Raw genomic sequence first — 23369 nt, 5'->3', positions numbered from 1 at the left:
AGCACATCCCTGCCTCTCTGACTGTGGCACATCACTGCCTGACTGACAACAGTAGATCACCGCCTCACTAACAGCAGCACATCCCTGCCTCACTGACAGCAGCACATCCCTGCCTCAATGACAGCAGCACATTCCTGCCTCACTGACAGCGGCACATCCCTGCCTCACTGACAGCGGCACATCCCTGCCTCACTGACAGCGGCACATCCCTGCCTCACTGACAGCGGCACATCCCTGCCTCACTGACAGCGGCACATCCCTGCCTCACTGACAGCGGCACATCACCGCCTCACTGACAGTGGCACATCCCTGCCACACTGAAAGCAGCACATCACTGCCTCACTGACAGCAGCACATCTCTATCTCACTGACGGCAGCACATCCCTGCCTCACTGAAAGCAGCCTCACCGACAGCAGCACATCCCTGCATCACTGACAGCAGCACATCCCTGCCTCACTGCTGCCTCACTGACAGCAGCACATCCCTGCCTCTCTGACTGTGGCACATCACTGCCTGACTGACAACAGTAGATCACCACCTCACTAACAGCAGCACATCCCTGCCTCACTGACAGCAGCACATCACCACCTCAATGACAGCAGCACATCCCTGCCTCACTGACAGCGGCACATCCCTGCCTCACTGACAGTGGCACATCCCTGCCTCACTGACAGTGGCAAATCCCTGCCTCACTGACAGCGGCAAATCCCTGCCTCACTGACAGCGGCACATCCCTGCCTCACTGACAGCAGCACATCACCGCCTCACTGACAGTGGCACATCCCTGCCTCACTGACAGCAGCACAACACTGCCTCACTGACAGCAGCACATCCTGCCTCACTGACAGCAACACATCCCTGCCTCACTGAAATCAGATCATCCCTGCCTCACTGACAGTGGCACATCCCTGCCACACTGACAGCAGCACATCCCTGCCTCACTGAAAGCAGATCATCACCGCCTCACTGACAGTGGCACATCCCCGCCTCACTTACAGCGGCACATCCTGCATCACTGACAGTGGCACATCCCTGCCTCACTGACAGTGGCACATCCCTGCCTCACTGACAGCGGCACATCCCTGCCTCACTGGCAGCGGCACAACACCGCCTCACTGACAGCGGCACAACACCGCCTCACTGACAGCGGCACAACACCGTCTCACTGACAGCAGCTCATCACTGCTTCACTGAAAGCAGCACATCCCTGCCTCACTGACAGCAGCACATCTCTATCTCACTGACGGCAGCACTTCCCTGTCTCATTGACGGCAGCACATCCCTGTCTCACTGATAGCAGCACATCACTGCCTCACTGAAAGCAGCCTCACTGACAGCAGCACATCCCTGCCTCACTGCTGGCTCACTGACAGCAGCACATCCCTGCCTCTCTGACTGTGGCACATCACTGCCTGACTGACAACAGTAGATCACCGCCTCACTAACAGCAGCACATCCCTGCCTCACTGACAGCAGCACATCCCTGCCTCAATGACAGCAGCACATTCCTGCCTCACTGACAGCGGCACATCCCTGCCTCACTGACAGCGGCACATCCCTGCCTCACTGACAGCGGCACATCCCTGCCTCACTGACAGCGGCACATCCCTGCCTCACTGACAGCGGCACATCCCTGCCTCACTGACAGCGGCACATCACCGCCTCACTGACAGTGGCACATCCCTGCCACACTGAAAGCAGCACATCACTGCCTCACTGACAGCAGCACATCTCTATCTCACTGACGGCAGCACTTCCCTGTCTCAATGACGGCAGCACATCCCTGCCTCACTGATAGCAGCACATCACTGCCTCACTGAAAGCAGCCTCACTGACAGCAGCACATCCCTGCCTCACTGACAGCAGCACATCACCACCTCACTGACAGTGGCACATCCCTGCCTCACTGACAGCAGCACAACACCGCCTCACTGACAGCAGCACAACACCGCCTCACTGACAGCAGCACATCCTGCCTCACTGACAGCAACACATCCCTGCCTCACTGAAATCAGATCATCCCTGCCTCACTGACAGTGGCACATCCCTGCCACACTGACAGCGGCACATCCCTGCCTCACTGACAGCAACACATCACCACCTCAATGACAGCAGCACATCCCTGCCTCACTGACAGCAGCACATCACCACCTCAATGACAGCAGCACATCCCTGCCTCACTGACAGCGGCACATCCCTGCCTCACTGACAGCGGCACATCCCTGCCTCACTGACAGTGTCAAATCCCTGCCTCACTGACAGCAGCACGTCCCTGCCTCACTGACAGCAACACATCCCTGCCTCAATGCCAGCAGCACATCACCACCTCACTGACAGTGGCACATCCCTGCCTCACTGACAGTAGCACAACACCGCCTCACTGACAGCAGCACAACACCGCCTCACTGACAGCAGTACATCCTGCCTCACTGACAGCAACACATCCCTGCCTCACTGAAATCAGCTCTTCCCTGCCTCACTGACAGTGGCACATCCCTGCCACACTGACAGCGGCACATCCCTGCCTCACTGACAGCAACACATCCCTGCCTCACTGAAAGCAGATCATCACCGCCTCACTGACAGTGGCACATCCCTGCCTCACTTACAGTGGCACAAACTGCCTCACTGAAAGCAGATCATCCCTGCCTCACTGACAGCGGCACATCCCTGCCTCACTGTCAGCAGCACAACACCTCCTCACTGACAGCAGCACAACACCGCCACACTTGCAGCAGCACAACACCGCCTCACTGACAGCAGCTCATGATTGCCTCACTGAAAGCAGCACATCCCTGCCTCACTGACAGCAGCACATCTCTATCTCACTGACGGCAGCACTTCCCTGTCTCACTGACGGCAGCACATCCCTGCCTCACTGATAGCAGCACATCACTGCCTCACTGAAAGCAGCCTCACTGACAGCAGCACATCCCTGCCTCACTGACAGCAGCACATCCCTGCCTCACTGACAGCAGCACATCCCTGCCTCACTGACAGCAGCACATCACCACCTCAATGACAGCAGTACATCCCTGCCTCACTGACAGCGGCACATCCCTGCCTCACTGACAGCGGCACATCCCTGCCTCACTGACAGTGGCACATCCCTGCCTCACTGACAGCGGCACATCCCTGCCTCACTGATAGCAGCACATCACTGCCTCACTGAAAGCAGCCTCACCGACAGCAGCACATCCCCGCCTCACTGACAGCAGCACATCCCTGCCTCACTGCTGCCTCACTGACAGCAGCACATCCCTGCCTCTCTGACTGTGGCACATCACTGCCTGACAGACAACAGTAGATCACTACCTCACTAACAGCAGCACATCCCCGCCTCACTGACAGCAGCACATCACCACCTCAATGACAGCAGCACATCCCTACCTCACTGACAGCGGCACATCCCTGCCTCACTGACAGCGGCACATCCCTGCCTCACTGACAGCGGCACAACACCGTCTCACTGACAGCAGCACAACACCGCCTCACTGACAGCGGCACAACACCGTCTCACTGACAGCAGCTCATCACTGCTTCACTGAAAGCAGCACATCCCTGCCTCACTGACAGCAGCACATCTCTATCTCACTGACGGCAGCACTTCCCTGTCTCATTGACGGCAGCACATCCCTGTCTCACTGATAGCAGCACATCACTGCCTCACTGAAAGCAGCCTCACTGACAGCAGCACATCCCTGCCTCACTGCTGGCTCACTGACAGCAGCACATCCCTGCCTCACTGACTGTGGCACATCACTGCCTCACTGACAGCGGCACATCCCTGCCTCACTGACAGCAACACATCCCTGCCTCACTGACAGCAGCACATCACCACCTCACTGACAGTGGCACATCCCTGCCTCACTGACAGCAGCACAACACCGCCTCACTGACAGCAGCACAACACTGCCTCACTGTCAGCAGCACATCCTGCCTCACTGACAGCAACACATCCCTGCCTCACTGAAATCAGATCATCCCTGCCTCACTGACAGTGGCACATCCCTGCCTCACTGACAGTGGCACATCCCTGCCACACTGACAGCAACACATCACCACCTCAATGACAGCAGCACATCCCTGCCTCACTGACAGCAGCACATCACCACCTCAATGACAGCAGCACATCCCTGCCTCACTGACAGCAGCACATCCCTGCCTCACTGACAGTGGCAAATCCCTGCCTCACTGACAGCGGCACATCCTTGACTCACTGATAGCAACACATCCCTGCCTCACTGACAGCAGCACATCACCACCTCACTGACAGTGGCACATCCCTGCCTCACTGACAGCAGCACAACACTGCCTCACTGACAGCAGCACAACACCGCCTCACTGACAGCAGTACATCCTGCCTCACTGACAGCAACACATCCCTGCATCTCTGAAATCAGATCATCCCTGCCTCACTGACAGTGGCACATCCCTGCCACACTGACAGTGGCACATCCCTGCCTCACTGACAGCAACACATCCCTGCCTCACTGAAAGCAGATCATCACCGCCTCACTGACAGTGGCACATCCCTGCCTCACTTACAGCGGCACATACTGCCTCACTGAAAGCAGATCATCCCTGCCTCACTGACAGCGGCACATCCCTGCCTCACTGTCAGCAGCACAACACCTCCTCACTGACAGCAGCACAACACCGCCTAACTTGCAGCAGCACAACACCGCCTCACTGACAGCAGCTCATGATTGCCTCACTGAAAGCAGCACATCCCTGCCTCACTGACAGCAGCACATCTCTATCTCACTGACGGCAGCACTTTCCTGTCTCACTGACGGCAGCACATCCCTGCCTCACTGATAGCAGCACATCACTGCCTCACTGAAAGCAGCCTCACTGACAGCAGCACATCCCTGCCTCACTGACAGCAGCACATCCCTGCCTCACTGACAGCAGCACATCACCACCTCAATGACAGCAGTACATCCCTGCCTCACTGACAGCGGCACATCCCTGCCTCACTGACAGCAGCACATCCCTGCCTCACTGACAGTGGCACATCCCTGCCTCACTGACAGCGGCACATCCCTGCCTCACTTATAGCAGCACATCACTGCCTCACTGAAAGCAGCCTCACCGACAGCAGCACATCCCCACCTCACTGACAGCAGCACATCCCTGCCTCACTGCTGCCTCACTGACAGCAGCACATCCCTGCCTCTCTGACTGGGGCACATCACTGCCTGACAGACAACTGTAGATCACTACCTCACTAACAGCAGCACATCCCCGCCTCACTGACAGCAGCACATCACCACCTCAATGACAGCAGCACATCCCTGCCTCACTGACAGTGGCACATCAATGCCTCACTGACAGCGGCACATCCCTGCCTCACTGACAGCGGCACAACACCGCCTCACTGACAGCGGCACAACACCGCCTCACTGACAGCGGCACAACACCGCCTCACTGACAGCGGCACAACACCGCCTCACTGACAGTGGCAAATCCCTGCCTCACTGACAGCGGCACATCCCTGCCTCACTGACAGCAACACATCCCTGCCTCACTGACAGCAGCACATCACCACCTCACTGACAGTGGCACATCCCTGCCTCACTGACAGCAGCACAACACCGCCTCACTGACAGCAGCACATCCTGCCTCACTGACAGCAACACTTCCCTGCCTCACTGAAATCAGATCATCCCTGCCTCACTGACAGTGGCACATCCCTGCCACACTGACAGCGGCACATCCCTGCCTCACTGAAAGCAACACATCACCACCTCAATGACAGCAGCACATCCCTGCCTCACTGACAGCAGCACATCACCACCTCAATGACAGCAGCACATCCCTGCCTCACTGACAGCGGCAGATCCCTGCCTTACTGACAGTGGCAAATCCCTGCCTCACTGATAGCAGCACATCCCTGCCTCACTGACAGCAGCACATCCCTGCCTCACTGACAGCAGCACATCACCGCATCACTGACAGTGGCACATCCCTGCCTCACTGACAGCAGCACAACACCGCCTCACTGACAGCAGCACAACACCGCCTCACTGACAGCAGTACATCCTGCCTCACTGACAGCAACACATCCCTGCCTCACTGAAATCAGATCATCCCTGCCTCACTGACAGTGGCACATCCCTGCCACACTGACAGCGGCACATCACTGCCTCACTGACAGCAACACATCCCTGCCTCACTGAAAGCAGATCATCACCGCCTCACTGACAGTGGCACATCCCTGCCTCACTTACAGTGGCACATACTGCCTCACTGAAAGCAGATCATCCCTGCCTCACTGACAGTGGCACATCCCTGCCTCACTGTCAGCAGCACAACACCTCCTCACTGACAGCAGCACAACACCGCCTCACTTGCAGCAGCACAACACCACCTCACTGACAGCAGCTCATGATTGCCTCACTGAAAGCAGCACATCCCTGCCTCACTGACAGCAGCACATCTCTATCTCACTGACGGCAGCACTTCCCTGTCTCACTGACGGCAGCACATCCCTGCCTCACTGATAGCAGCACTTCACTGCCTCACTGAAAGCAGCCTCACTGACAGCAGCACATCCCCGCCTCACTGACAGCAGCACATCCCTGCCTCACTGACAGCAGCACATCCCTGCCTCACTGACAGCAGCACATCACCACCTCAATGACAGCAGTACATCCCTGCCTCACTGACAGCGGCACATCCCTGCCTCACTGACAGTGGCACATCCCTGCCTCACTGACAGCGGCACATTCCAGCCTCACTGACAGCGGCACATCCCTGCCTCACTGACAGCGGCACATCCCTGCCTCACTGATAGCGGCACATCCCTGCCTCACTGAAAGCAGCCTCACCGACAGCAGCACATCCCTGCCTCACTGACAGCAGCACATCCCTGCCTCACTGCTGCCTCACTGACAGCAGCACATCCCTGCCTCTCTGACTGTGGCACATCACTGCCTGACTGACAACAGTAGATCACCACCTCACTAACAGCAGCACATCCCTGCCTCACTGACAGCAGCACATCACCACCTCAATGACAGCAGCACATCCCTGCCTCACTGACAGCGGCACATCCCTGCCTCACTGACAGTGGCACATCCCTGCCTCACTGACAGTGGCAAATCCCTGCCTCACTGACAGCGGCAAATCCCTGCCTCACTGACAGCGGCACATCCCTGCCTCACTGACAGCAACACATCCCTGCCTCACTGACAGCAGCACATCACCGCCTCACTGACAGTGGCACATCCCTGCCTCACTGACAGCAGCACAACACTGCCTCACTGACAGCAGCACATCCTGCCTCACTGACAGCAACACATCCCTGCCTCACTGAAATCAGATCATCCCTGCCTCACTGACAGTGGCACATCCCTGCCACACTGACAGCAGCACATCCCTGCCTCACTGAAAGCAGATCATCACCGCCTCACTGACAGTGGCACATCCCTGCCTCACTTACAGCAGCACATCCTGCATCACTGACAGCGGCACATCCCTGCCTCACTGACAGCGGCACATCCCTGCCTCACTGACAGCGGCACATCCCTGCCTCACTGGCAGCGGCACAACACCGCCTCACTGACAGCGGCACAACACCGCCTCACTGACAGCGGCACAACACCGTCTCACTGACAGCAGCTCATCACTGCTTCACTGAAAGCAGCACATCCCTGCCTCACTGACAGCAGCACATCTCTATCTCACTGACGGCAGCACTTCCCTGTCTCATTGACGGCAGCACATCCCTGTCTCACTGATAGCAGCACATCACTGCCTCACTGAAAGCAGCCTCACTGACAGCAGCACATCCCTGCCTCACTGCTGGCTCACTGACAGCAGCACATCACTGCCTCTCTGACTGTGGCACATCACTGCCTGACTGACAACAGTAGATCACCGCCTCACTAACAGCAGCACATCCCTGCCTCACTGACAGCAGCACATCCCTGCCTCAATGACAGCAGCACATTCCTGCCTCACTGACAGCGGCACATCCCTGCCTCACTGACAGCGGCACATCCCTGCCTCACTGACAGCGGCACATCCCTGCATCACTGACAGCGGCACATCCCTGCCTCACTGACAGCGGCACATCACCGCCTCACTGACAGTGGCACATCCCTGCCACACTGAAAGCGGCACATCACTGCCTCACTGACAGCAGCACATCTCTATCTCACTGACGGCAGCACTTCCCTGTCTCAATGACGGCAGCACATCCCTGCCTCACTGATAGCAGCACATCACTGCCTCACTGAAAGCAGCCTCACTGACAGCAGCACATCCCCGCCTCACTGACAGCAGCACATCACCACCTCACTGACAGTGGCACATCCCTGCCTCACTGACAGCAGCACAACACCGCCTCACTGACAGCAGCACAACACCGCCTCACTGACAGCAGCACATCCTGCCTCACTGACAGCAACACATCCCTGCCTCACTGAAATCAGATCATCCCTGCCTCACTGACAGTGGCACATCCCTGCCACACTGACAGCGGCACATCCCTGCCTCACTGACAGCAACACATCACCACCTCAATGACAGCAGCACATCCCTGCCTCACTGACAGCAGCACATCACCACCTCAATGACAGCAGCACATCCCTGCCTCACTGACAGCGGCACATCCCTGCCTCACTGACAGTGGCACATCCCTGCCTCACTGACAGTGTCAAATCCCTGCCTCACTGACAGCAGCACGTCCCTGCCTCACTGACAGCAACACATCCCTGCCTCACTGACAGCAGCACATCACCACCTCACTGACAGTGGCACATCCCTGCCTCACTGACAGTAGCACAACACCGCCTCACTGACAGCAGCACAACACCGCCTCACTGACAGCAGTACATCCTGCCTCACTGACAGCAACACATCCCTGCCTCACTGAAATCAGATCTTCCCTGCCTCACTGACAGTGGCACATCCCTGCCACACTGACAGCGGCACATCCCTGCCTCACTGACAGCAACACATCCCTGCCTCACTGAAAGCAGATCATCACCGCCTCACTGACAGTGGCACATCCCTGCCTCACTTACAGTGGCGCAAACTGCCTCACTGAAAGCAGATCATCCCTGCCTCACTGACAGCGGCACATCTCTGCCTCACTGTCAGCAGCACAACACCACCTCACTGACAGCAGCACAACACCGCCTCACTTGCAGCAGCACAACACCGCCTCACTGACAGCAGCTCATGATTGCCTCACTGAAAGCAGCACATCCCTGCCTCACTGACAGCAGCACATCTCTATCTCACTGACGGCAGCACTTCCCTGTCTCACTGACGGCAGCACATCCCTGCCTCACTGATAGCAGCACATCACTGCCTCACTGAAAGCAGCCTCACTGACAGCAGCACATCCCTGCCTCACTGACAGCAGCACATCCCTGCCTCACTGACAGCAGCACATCACCACCTCAATGACAGCAGTACATCCCTGCCTCACTGACAGCGGCACATCCCTGCCTCACTGACAGCGGCACATCCCTGCCTCACTGACAGTGGCACATCCCTGCCTCACTGACAGCGGCACATCCCTGCCTCACTGATAGCAGCACATCACTGCCTCACTGAAAGCAGCCTCACCGACAGCAGCACATCCCCGCCTCACTGACAGCAGCACATCCCTGCCTCACTGCTGCCTCACTGACAGCAGCACATCCCTGCCTCTCTGACTGTGGCACATCACTGCCTGACAGACAACAGTAGATCACTACCTCACTAACAGCAGCACATCCCCGCCTCACTGACAGCAGCACATCACCACCTCAATGACAGCAGCACATCCCTACCTCACTGACAGCGGCACATCCCTGCCTCACTGACAGCGGCACATCCCTGCCTCACTGACAGCGGCACAACACCGCCTCACTGACAGCGGCACAACACCGCCTCACTGACAGCGGCACAACACCGCCTCACTGACAGCAGCACAACTCCGCCTCACTGACAGCAGTACATCCTGCCTCACTGACAGCAACACATCCCTGCCTCACTGAAATCAGATCATCCCTGCCTCACTGACAGTGGCACATCCCTGCCACACTGACAGCGGCACATCACTGCCTCACTGACAGCAACACATCCCTGCCTCACTGAAAGCAGATCATCACCGCCTCACTGACAGTGGCACATCCCTGCCTCACTTACAGCGGCACATACTGCCTCACTGAAAGCAGATCATCCCTGCCTCACTGACAGTGGCACATCCCTGCCTCACTGTCAGCAGCACAACACCTCCTCACTGACAGCAGCACAACACCGCCTCACTTGCAGCAGCACAACACCACCTCACTGACAGCAGCTCATGATTGCCTCACTGAAAGCAGCACATCCCTGCCTCACTGACAGCAGCACATCTCTATCTCACTGACGGCAGCACTTCCCTGTCTCACTGACGGCAGCACATCCCTGCCTCACTGATAGCAGCACTTCACTGCCTCACTGAAAGCAGCCTCACTGACAGCAGCACATCCCCGCCTCACTGACAGCAGCACATCCCTGCCTCACTGACAGCAGCACATCCCTGCCTCACTGACAGCAGCACATCACCACCTCAATGACAGCAGTACATCCCTGCCTCACTGACAGCGGCACATCCCTGCCTCACTGACAGTGGCACATCCCTGCCTCACTGACAGCGGCACATTCCAGCCTCACTGACAGCGGCACATCCCTGCCTCACTGACAGCGGCACATCCCTGCCTCACTGATAGCGGCACATCCCTGCCTCACTGAAAGCAGCCTCACCGACAGCAGCACATCCCTGCCTCACTGACAGCAGCACATCCCTGCCTCACTGCTGCCTCACTGACAGCAGCACATCCCTGCCTCTCTGACTGTGGCACATCACTGCCTGACTGACAACAGTAGATCACCACCTCACTAACAGCAGCACATCCCTGCCTCACTGACAGCAGCACATCACCACCTCAATGACAGCAGCACATCCCTGCCTCACTGACAGCGGCACATCCCTGCCTCACTGACAGTGGCACATCCCTGCCTCACTGACAGTGGCAAATCCCTGCCTCACTGACAGCGGCAAATCCCTGCCTCACTGACAGCGGCACATCCCTGCCTCACTGACAGCAACACATCCCTGCCTCACTGACAGCAGCACATCACCGCCTCACTGACAGTGGCACATCCCTGCCTCACTGACAGCAGCACAACACTGCCTCACTGACAGCAGCACATCCTGCCTCACTGACAGCAACACATCCCTGCCTCACTGAAATCAGATCATCCCTGCCTCACTGACAGTGGCACATCCCTGCCACACTGACAGCAGCACATCCCTGCCTCACTGAAAGCAGATCATCACCGCCTCACTGACAGTGGCACATCCCTGCCTCACTTACAGCAGCACATCCTGCATCACTGACAGCGGCACATCCCTGCCTCACTGACAGCGGCACATCCCTGCCTCACTGACAGCGGCACATCCCTGCCTCACTGGCAGCGGCACAACACCGCCTCACTGACAGCGGCACAACACCGCCTCACTGACAGCGGCACAACACCATCTCACTGACAGCAGCTCATCACTGCTTCACTGAAAGCAGCACATCCCTGCCTCACTGACAGCAGCACATCTCTATCTCACTGACGGCAGCACTTCCCTGTCTCATTGACGGCAGCACATCCCTGTCTCACTGATAGCAGCACATCACTGCCTCACTGAAAGCAGCCTCACTGACAGCAGCACATCCCTGCCTCACTGCTGGCTCACTGACAGCAGCACATCACTGCCTCTCTGACTGTGGCACATCACTGCCTGACTGACAACAGTAGATCACCGCCTCACTAACAGCAGCACATCCCTGCCTCACTGACAGCAGCACATCCCTGCCTCAATGACAGCAGCACATTCCTGCCTCACTGACAGCGGCACATCCCTGCCTCACTGACAGCGGCACATCCCTGCCTCACTGACAGCGGCACATCCCTGCATCACTGACAGCGGCACATCCCTGCCTCACTGACAGCGGCACATCACCGCCTCACTGACAGTGGCACATCCCTGCCACACTGAAAGCGGCACATCACTGCCTCACTGACAGCAGCACATCTCTATCTCACTGACGGCAGCACTTCCCTGTCTCAATGACGGCAGCACATCCCTGCCTCACTGATAGCAGCACATCACTGCCTCACTGAAAGCAGCCTCACTGACAGCAGCACATCCCCGCCTCACTGACAGCAGCACATCACCACCTCACTGACAGTGGCACATCCCTGCCTCACTGACAGCAGCACAACACCGCCTCACTGACAGCAGCACAACACCGCCTCACTGACAGCAGCACATCCTGCCTCACTGACAGCAACACATCCCTGCCTCACTGAAATCAGATCATCCCTGCCTCACTGACAGTGGCACATCCCTGCCACACTGACAGCGGCACATCCCTGCCTCACTGACAGCAACACATCACCACCTCAATGACAGCAGCACATCCCTGCCTCACTGACAGCAGCACATCACCACCTCAATGACAGCAGCACATCCCTGCCTCACTGACAGCGGCACATCCCTGCCTCACTGACAGTGGCACATCCCTGCCTCACTGACAGTGTCAAATCCCTGCCTCACTGACAGCAGCACGTCCCTGCCTCACTGACAGCAACACATCCCTGCCTCACTGACAGCAGCACATCACCACCTCACTGACAGTGGCACATCCCTGCCTCACTGACAGTAGCACAACACCGCCTCACTGACAGCAGCACAACACCGCCTCACTGACAGCAGTACATCCTGCCTCACTGACAGCAACACATCCCTGCCTCACTGAAATCAGATCTTCCCTGCCTCACTGACAGTGGCACATCCCTGCCACACTGACAGCGGCACATCACTGCCTCACTGACAGCAACACATCCCTGCCTCACTGAAAGCAGATCATCACCGCCTCACTGACAGTGGCACATCCCTGCCTCACTTACAGTGGCGCAAACTGCCTCACTGAAAGCAGATCATCCCTGCCTCACTGACAGCGGCACATCTCTGCCTCACTGTCAGCAGCACAACACCACCTCACTGACAGCAGCACAACACCGCCTCACTTGCAGCAGCACAACACCGCCTCACTGACAGCAGCTCATGATTGCCTCACTGAAAGCAGCACATCCCTGCCTCACTGACAGCAGCACATCTCTATCTCACTGACGGCAGCACTTCCCTGTCTCACTGACGGCAGCACATCCCTGCCTCACTGATAGCAGCACATCACTGCCTCACTGAAAGCAGCCTCACTGACAGCAGCACATCCCTGCCTCACTGACAGCAGCACATCCCTGCCTCACTGACTGCAGCACATCACCACCTCAATGACAGCAGTACATCCCTGCCTCACTGACAGCGGCACATCCCTGCCTCACTGACAGCGGCACATCCCTGCCTCACTGACAGTGGCACATCCCTGCCTCACTGACAGCGGCACATCCCTGCCTCACTGATAGCAGCACATCACTGCCTCACTGAAAGCAGCCTCACCGACAGCAGCACATCCCCGCCTCACTGACAGCAGCACATCCCTGCCTCACTGCTGCCTCACTGACAGCAGCACATCCCTGCCTCTCTGACTGTGGCACATCACTGCCTGACACACAACAGTAGATCACTACCTCACTAACAGCAGCACATCCCCGCCTCACTGACAGCAGCACATCACCACCTCAATGACAGCAGCACATCCCTACCTCACTGACAGCGGCACATCCCTGCCTCACTGACAGCGGCACATCCCTGCCTCACTGACAGCGGCACAACACCGCCTCACTGACAGCGGCACAACACCGCCTCACTGACAGCGGCACAACACCGCCTCACTGACAGCAGCACAACTCCGCCTCACTGACAGCGGCACAACACCATCTCACTGACAGCAGCTCATCACTGCTTCATTGAAAGCAGCACATCCCTGCCTCACTGACAGCAGCACATCTCTATCTCACTGACGGCAGCACTTCCCTGTCTCATTGACGGCAGCACATCCCTGTCTCACTGATAGCAGCACATCACTGCCTCACTGAAAGCAGCCTCACTGACAGCAGCACATCCCTGCCTCACTGCTGGCTCACTGACAGCAGCACATCCCTGCCTCTCTGACTGTGGCAGATCACTGCCTGACTGACAACAGTAGATCACCGCCTCACTAACAGCAGCACATCCCTGCCTCACTGACAGCAGCACATCCCTGCCTCAATGATAGCAGCACATCCCTGCCTCACTGACAGCGGCACATCCCTGCCTCACTGATAGCGGCACATCCCTGCCTCACTGACAGCGGCACATCCCTGCCTCACTGACAGCGGCACATCCCTGCCTCACTGATAGCGGCACATCCCTGCCTCACTGACAGCGGCACATCCCTGCCTCACTGACAGTGGCACATCCCTGCCTCACTGACAGCGGCACATCCCTGCCTCACTGACAGCGGCACATCACAGCAGCACATCCCCGCCTCACTGACAGCAGCACATCCCTGCCTCACTGCTGCCTCACTGACAGCAGTACATCCCTGCCTCTCTGTCTGTGGCACATCACTGCCTGACTGACAACAGTAGATCACCACCTCACTAACAGCAGCACATCCCTGCCTCACTGACAGCAGCACATCACCACCTCAATGACAGCAGCACATCCCTGCCTCACTGACAGCGGAACATCCCTGCCTCACTGACAGCAGCACATCCCTGCCTCACTGACAGTGGCAAATCCCTGCCTCACTGACAGCGGCACATCCCTGCCTCACTGACAGCAACACATCCCTGCCTCACTGACAGCAGCACATCACCACCTCACTGACAGTGGCACATCCCTGCCTCACTGACAGCAGCACAACACCGCCTCACTGACAGCAGCACAACACCGCCTCACTGACAGCAGCACATCCTGCCTCACTGACAGCAACACATCCCTGCCTCACTGAAATCAGATCATCCCTGCCTCACTGACAGTGGCACATCCCTGCCTCACTGACAGTGGCACATCTCTGCCACACTGACAGCAACACATCACCACCTCAATGACAGCAGCACATCCCTGCCTCACTGACAGCAGCACATCACCGCCTCAATGACAGCAGCACATCCCTGCCTCACTGACAGCGGCACATCCCTGCCTCACTGACAGCGTCACATCCCTGCCTCACTGACAGTGGCAAATCCCTGCCTCACTGACAGCAGCACATCCCTGACTCACTGATAGCAACACATCCCTGCCTCACTGACAGCAGCACATCACCACCTCACTGACAGTGGCACATCCCTGCCTCACTGACAGCAGCACAACACCGCCTCACTGACAGCAGCACAACACTGCCTCACTGACAGCAGAACATCCTGCCTCACTGACAGCAACACATCCCTGCATCTCTGAAATCAGATCATCCCTGCCATACTGACAGTGGCACATCCCTGCCACACTGACAGCGGCACATCCCTGCCTCACTGACAGCAACACATCCCTGCCTCACTGAAAGCAGATCATCACCGCCTCACTGACAGTGGCACATCCCTGCCTCACTTACAGCGGCACATACTGCCTCACTGAAAGCAGATCATCCCTGCCTCACTGACAGCGGCACATCCCTGCCTCACTGTCAGCAGCAAAACACCTCCTCACTGACAGCAGCACAACACCGCCTAACTTGCAGCAGCACAACACCGCCTCACTGACAGCAGCTCATGATTGCCTCACTGAAAGCAGCACATCCCTGCCTCAGTGACAGCAGCACATCTCTATCTCACTGACGGCAGCACTTCCCTGTCTCACTGACGGCAGCACATCCCTGCCTCACTGATAGCAGCACATCACTGCCTCACTGAAAGCAGCCTCACTGACAGCAGCACATCCCTGCCTCACTGACAGCAGCACATCCCTGCCTCACTGACAGCAGCACATACCACATCAATGACAGCAGTACATCCCTGCCTCACTGACAGTGGCACATCCCTGCCTCACTGACAGCGGCACATCCCTGCCTCACTGACAGCGGCACATCCCTGCCTCACTGACAGCGGCACATCCCTGCCTCACTGATAGCAGCACTTCACTGCCTCACTGAAAGCAGCCTCACCGACAGCAGCACATCCCCGCCTCACTGACAGCAGCACATCCCTGCCTCACTGCTGCCTCACTGACAGCAGCACATCCCTGCCTCTCTGACTGTGGCACATCACTGCCTGACTGACAACAGTAGATCACCACCTCACTAACAGCAGCACATCCCTGCCTCACTGACAGCAGCACATCACCACCTCAATGACAGCAGCACATCCCTGCCTCACTGACAGCGGAACATCCCTGCCTCACTGACAGCAGCACATCCCTACCTCACTGACAGTGGCAAATCCCTGCCTCACTGACAGCAGCACATCCCTGCCTCACTGACAGCAACACATCCCTGCCTCACTGACAGCAGCACATTACCACCTCACTGACAGTGGCACATCCCTGCCTCACTGACAGCAGCACAACACCGCCTCACTGACAGCAGCACAACACCGCCTCACTGACAGCAGCACATCCTGCCTCACTGACAGCAACACATCCCTGCCTCACTGAAATCAGATCATCCCTGCCTCACTGACAGTGGCACATCCCTGCCTCACTGACAGCAACACATCACCACCTCACTGACAGCAACACATCACCACCTCAATGACAGCAACACATCACCACCTCACTGACAGCAGCACATCACCACCTCAATGACAGCAGCACATCCCTGCCTCACTGACAGCGGCACATCCCTGCCTCACTGACAGCGGCACATCCCTGCCTCACTGACAGTGGCACATCCCTGCCTCACTGACAGCAGCACAACACCGCCTCACTGACAGCAGCACAACACCGCCTCACTGACAGCAGTACATCCTGCCTCACTGACAGCAACACATCCCTGCATCACTGAAATCAGATCATCCCTGCCTCACTGACAGTGGCACATCCCTGCCACACTGACAGCGGCACATCCCTGCCTCACTGACAGCAACACATCCCTGCCTCACTGAAAGCAGATCATCACCGCCTCACTGACAGTGGCACATCCCTGCCTCACTTACAGCGGCACATACTGCCTCACTGAAAGCAGATCATCCCTGCCTCACTGACAGCGGCACATCCCTGCCTCACTGTCAGCAGCACAACACCTCCTCACTGACAGCAGCACAACACCGCCTCACTTGCAGCAGCACAACACCACCTCACTGACAGCAGCTCATGATTGCCTCACTGAAAGCAGCACATCCCTGCCTCACTGACAGCAGCACATCTCTATCTCACTGACGGCAGCACTTCCCTGTCTCACTGACGGCAGCACATCCCTGCCTCACTGATAGCAGCACATCACTGCCTCACTGAAAGCAGCCTCACTGACAGCAGCACATCCCTGCCTCACTGACAGCAGCACATCCCTGCCTCACTGACAGCAGCACATCACCACCTCAATGACAGCAGTACATCCCTGCCTCACTGACAGCGGCACATCCCTGCCTCACTGACAGCGGCACATCCCTGCCTCACTGACAGTGGCACATCCCTGCCTCACTGATAGCAGCACATCACTGCCTCACTGAAAGCAGCCTCACCGACAGCAGCACATCCCCGCCTCACTAACAGCAGCACATCCCTGCCTCACTGACAGCAGCACATCACCACCTCAATGACAGCAGCACATCCCTGCCTCACTGACAGCGGAACATCCCTGCCTCACTGACAGCAGCACATCCCTACCTCACTGACAGTGGCAAATCCCTGCCTCACTGACAGCAGCACATCCCTGCCTCACTGACAGCAACACATCCCTGCCTCACTGACAGCAGCACATCACCACCTCACTGACAGTGGCACATCCCTGCCTCACTGACAGCAGCACAACACCGCCTCACTGACAGCAGCACAACACCGCCTCACTGACAGCAGCACATCCTGCCTCACTGACAGCAACACATCCCTGCCTCACTGAAATCAGATCATCCCTGCCTCACTGACAGTGGCACATCCCTGCCTCACTGACAGCAACACATCACCACCTCACTGACAGCAACACATCACCACCTCAATGACAGCAACACATCACCACCTCACTGACAGCAGCACATCACCACCTCAATGACAGCAGCACATCCCTGCCTCACTGACAGCGGCACATCCCTGCCTCACTGACAGCGGCACATCCCTGCCTCACTGACAGTGGCACATCCCTGCCTCACTGACAGCAGCACAACACCGCCTCACTGACAGCAGCACAACACCGCCTCACTGACAGCAGTACATCCTGCCTCACTGACAGCAACACATCCCTGCATCACTGAAATCAGATCATCCCTGCCTCACTGACAGTGGCACATCCCTGCCACACTGACAGCGGCACATCCCTGCCTCACTGACAGCAACACATCCTTGCCTCACTGAAAGCAGATCATCACCGCCTCACTGACAGTGGCACATCCCTGCCTCACTTACAGCGGCACATACTGCCTCACTGAAAGCAGATCATCCCTGCCTCACTGACAGCGGCACATCCCTGCCTCACTGTCAGCAGCACAACACCGCCTCACTAACAGCAACTCATGATTGCCTCACTGAAAGCAGCACATCCCTGCCTCACTGACAGCAGCACATCTCTATCTCACTGACGGCAGCACTTCCCTGTCTCACTGACGGCAGCACATCCCTGCCTCACTGATAGCAGCACATCACTGCCTCACTGAAAGCAGCCTCACTGACAGCAGCACATCCCTGCCTCACTGACAGCAGCACATCCCTGCCTCACTGACAGCAGCACATCACCACCTCAATGACAGCAGTACATCCCTGCCTCACTGACAGCGGCACATCCCTGCCTCACTGACAGCAGCACATCCCTGCCTCACTGACAGTGGCACATCCCTGCCTCACTGATAGCAGCACATCACTGCCTCACTGAAAGCAGCCTCACCGACAGCAGCACATCCCCGCCTCACTGACAGCAGCACATCCCAGCCTCACTGCTGCCTCACTGACAGCAGCACATCCCTGCCTCTCTGACTGTGGCACATCACTGCCTGACAGACAACAGTAGATCACTACCTCACTAACAGCAGCACATCCCCGCCTCACTGACAGCAGCACATCACCACCTCAATGACAGCAGCACATCCCTGCCTCACTGACAGCGGCACATCCCTGCCTCACTGACAGCGGCACATCCCTGCCTCACTGACAGCGGCACAACCCTGCCTCACTGACTGCAGCACATCACCACCTCACTGACAGTGGCACATCCCTGCCTCACTGACAGCAGCACAACACCGCCTCATTGACAGCAGCACAACACCGCCTCACTGACAGCACCACATCCTGCCTCACTGACAGCAACACATCCCTGCCTCACTGAAATCAGATCATCCCTGCCTCACTGACAGTGGCACATCCCTGCCACACTGACAGCGGCACATCCCTGCCTCACTGACAGCAACACATCACCGCCTCAATGACAGCAGCACATCCCTGCCTCACTGACAGCAGCACATCACCACCTCAATGACAGCAGCACATCCCTGCCTCACTGACAGCGGCACATCCCTGCCTCACTGACAGCGGCACATCCCTGCCTCACTGACAGTGGCAAATCCCTGCCTCACTGATAGCAGCACATCCCTGCCTCACTGACAGCAACACATCCCTGCCTCACTGACAGCAGCACATCACCACCTCACTGACAGTGGCACATCCCTGCCTCACTGACAGCAGCACAACACCGCCTCACTGACAGCAGCACAACACCGCCTCACTGACAGCAGTACATCCTGCCTGACTGACAGCAACACATCCCTGCCTCACTGAAATCAGATCATCCCTGCCTCACTGACAGTGGCACATCCCTGCCACACTGACAGCGGCACATCCCTGCCTCACTGACAGCAACACATCCCTGCCTCACTGAAAGCAGATCATCACCGCCTCACTGACAGTGGCACATCCCTGCCTCACTTACAGCGGCACATACTGCCTCACTGAAAGCAGATCATCCCTGCCTCACTGACAGCGGCACATCCCTGCCTCACTGTCAGCAGCACAACACCTCCTCACTGACAGCAGCACAACACCGCCTCACTTGCAGCAGCACAACACCGCCTCACTGACAGCAGCTCATGATTGCCTCACTGAAAGCAGCACATCCCTGCCTCACTGACAGCAGCACATCTCTATCTCACTGACCGCAGCACTTCCCTGTCTCACTGACGGCAGCACATCCCTGCCTCAATGATAGCAGCACTTCACTGCCTCACTGAAAGCAGCCTCACTGACAGCAGCACATCCCCGCCTCACTGACAGCAGCACATCCCTGCCTCACTGACAGCAGCACATCCCTGCCTCACTGACAGCAGCACATCACCACCTCAATGACAGCAGTACATCCCTGCCTCACTGACAGCGGCACATCCCTGCCTCACTGACAGCGGCACATCCCTGCCTCACTGACAGTGGCACATCCCTGCCTCACTGACAGCGGCACATCCCTGCCTCACTGATAGCAGCACATCACTGACTCACTGAAAGCAGCCTCACCGACAGCAGCACATCCGCGCCTCACTGACAGCAGCACATCCCTGCATCACTGCTGCCTCACTGACAGCAGCACATCCCTGCCTCTCTGACTGTGGCACATCACTGCCTGACAGACAACAGTAGATCACTACCTCACTAACAGCAGCACATCTCCGCCTCACTGACAGCAGCACATCACCACCTCAATGACAGCAGCACATCCCTGCCTCACTGACAGCGGCACATCCCTGCCTCACTGACAGCGGCACAACCCTGCCTCACTGTCAGCAGCACAACACCTCCTCACTGACAGCAGCACAACACCGCCTCACTTGCAGCAGCACAACACCGCCTCACTGACAGCAGCTCATGATTGCCTCACTGAAAGCAGCACATCCCTGCCTCACTGACAGCAGCACATCTCTATCTCACTGACGGCAGCACTTCCCTGTCTCTCTGACGGAAGCACATCCCTGCCTCACTGATAGCAGCACATCACTGCCTCACTGAAAGCAGCCTCACTGACAGCAGCACATCCCTGCCTCACTGACAGCAGCACATCCCTGCCTCACTGACAGCAGCACATCACCACCTCAATGACAGCAGTACATCCCTGCCTCACTGACAGCGGCACATCCCTGCCTCACTGACAGCGGCACATCCCTGCCTCACTGACAGTGGCACATCCCTGCCTCACTGACAGCGGCACATCCCTGCCTCACTGACAGCGGCACATCCCTGCCTCACTGATAGCAGCACATCACTGCCTCACTGAAAGCAGCCTCACCGACAGCAGCACATCCCCGCCTCACTGACAGCAGCACATCCCTGCCTCACTGCTGCCTCACTGACAGCAGCACATCCCTGCCTCTCTGACTGTGGCACATCACTGCCTGACAGACAACAGTAGATCACTACCTCACTAACAGCAGCACATCCCCGCCTCACTGACAGCAGCACATCACCACCTCAATGACAGCAGCACATCCCTGCCTCACTGACAGCGGCACACCGCCTCACTGACAGCGGCACAACACCGCCTCACTGACAGCAGCACAACACCGCCTCACTGACAGTGGCACATCCCTGCCTCACTGACAGCAGCACAACACCGCCTCACTGACAGCAGCACAAAACCGCCTCACTGACAGCAGCACATCCCTGCCTCACTGACAGCGGCACATCCCTGCCTCACTGACAGTGGCAAATCCCTGCCTCACTGACAGCGGCACATCCCTGCCTCACTGACAGCAACACATCCCTGCCTCACTGACAGCAGCACATCACCACCTCACTGACAGTGGCACATCCCTGCCTCACTGACAGCAGCACAACACCGCCTCACTGACAGCAGCACAAAACCGCCTCACTGACAGCAGCACATCCTGCCTCACTGACAGCAACACATCCCTGCCTCACTGAAATCAGATCATCCCTGCCTCACTGACAGTGGCACATCCCTGCCACACTGACAGCGGCACATCCCTGCCTCACTGACAGCAACACATCACCACCTCAATGACAGCAGCACATCCCTGCCTCACTGACAGCAGCACATCACCACCTCAATGAAAGCAGCACATCCCTGCCTCACTGACAGCGGCACATCCCTGCCTCACTGACAGCGGCACATCCCTGCCTCACTGACAGTGGCAAATCCCTGCCTCACTGACAGTGGCAAATCCCTGCCTCACTGATAGCAGCACATCCCTGCCTCACTGACAGCAACACATCCCTGCCTCACTGACAGCAGCACATCACCACCTCACTGACAGTGGCACATCCCTGCCTCACTGACAGCAGCACAACACCGCCTCACTGACAGCAGCACAACACCGCCTCACTGACAGCAGTACATCCTGCCTCACTGACAGCAACACATCCCTGCCTCACTGAAATCAGATCATCCCTGCCTCTCTGACAGTGGCACATCCCTGCCACACTGACAGCGGCACATCCCTGCCTCACTGACAGCAACACATCCCTGCCTCACTGAAAGCAGATCATCACCGCCTCACTGACAGTGGCACATCCCTGCCTCACTTACAGCGGCACATACTGCCTCACTGAAAGCAGATCATCCCTGCCTCACTGACAGCGGCACATCCCTGCCTCACTGTCAGCAGCACAACACCTCCTCACTGACAGCAGCACAACACCGCCTCACTTGCAGCAGCACAACACCGCCTCACTGACAGCAGCTCATGATTGCCTCACTGAAAGCAGCACATCCCTGCCTCACTGACAGCAGCACATCTCTATGTCACTGACGGCAGCACTTCCCTGTCTCACTGACGGCAGCACATCCCTGCCTCACTGATAGCAGCACTTCACTGCCTCACTGAAAGCAGCCTCACTGACAGCAGCACATCCCCGCCTCACTGACAGCAGCACATCCCTGCCTCACTGACAGCAGCACATCCCTGCCTCACTGACAGCAGCACATCACCACCTCAATGACAGCAGTACATCCCTGCCTCACTGACAGCGGCACATCCCTGCCTCACTGACAGTGGCACATCCCTGCCTCACTGACAGTGGCACATCCCTGCCTCACTGACAGCGGCACATCCCTGCCTCACTGATAGCAGCACATCACTGACTCACTGAAAGCAGCCTCACCGACAGCAGCACATCCCCGCCTCACTGACAGCAGCACATCCCTGCCTCACTGCTGCCTCACTGACAGCAGCACATCCCTGCCTCTCTGACTGTGGCACATCACTGCCTGACAGACAACAGTAGATCACTACCTCACTAACAGCAGCACATCCCCGCCTCACTGACAGCAGCACATCACCACCTCAATGACAGCAGCAC

The sequence above is a fragment of the Taudactylus pleione genome, unplaced genomic scaffold, assembly GCF_031769625.1.
Source record: "Taudactylus pleione unplaced genomic scaffold, aTauple2 ptg000562l, whole genome shotgun sequence".
Taxonomy (NCBI): Eukaryota; Metazoa; Chordata; class Amphibia; order Anura; family Myobatrachidae; genus Taudactylus; species Taudactylus pleione.
This window is presented reverse-complemented; position numbering follows the sequence as displayed.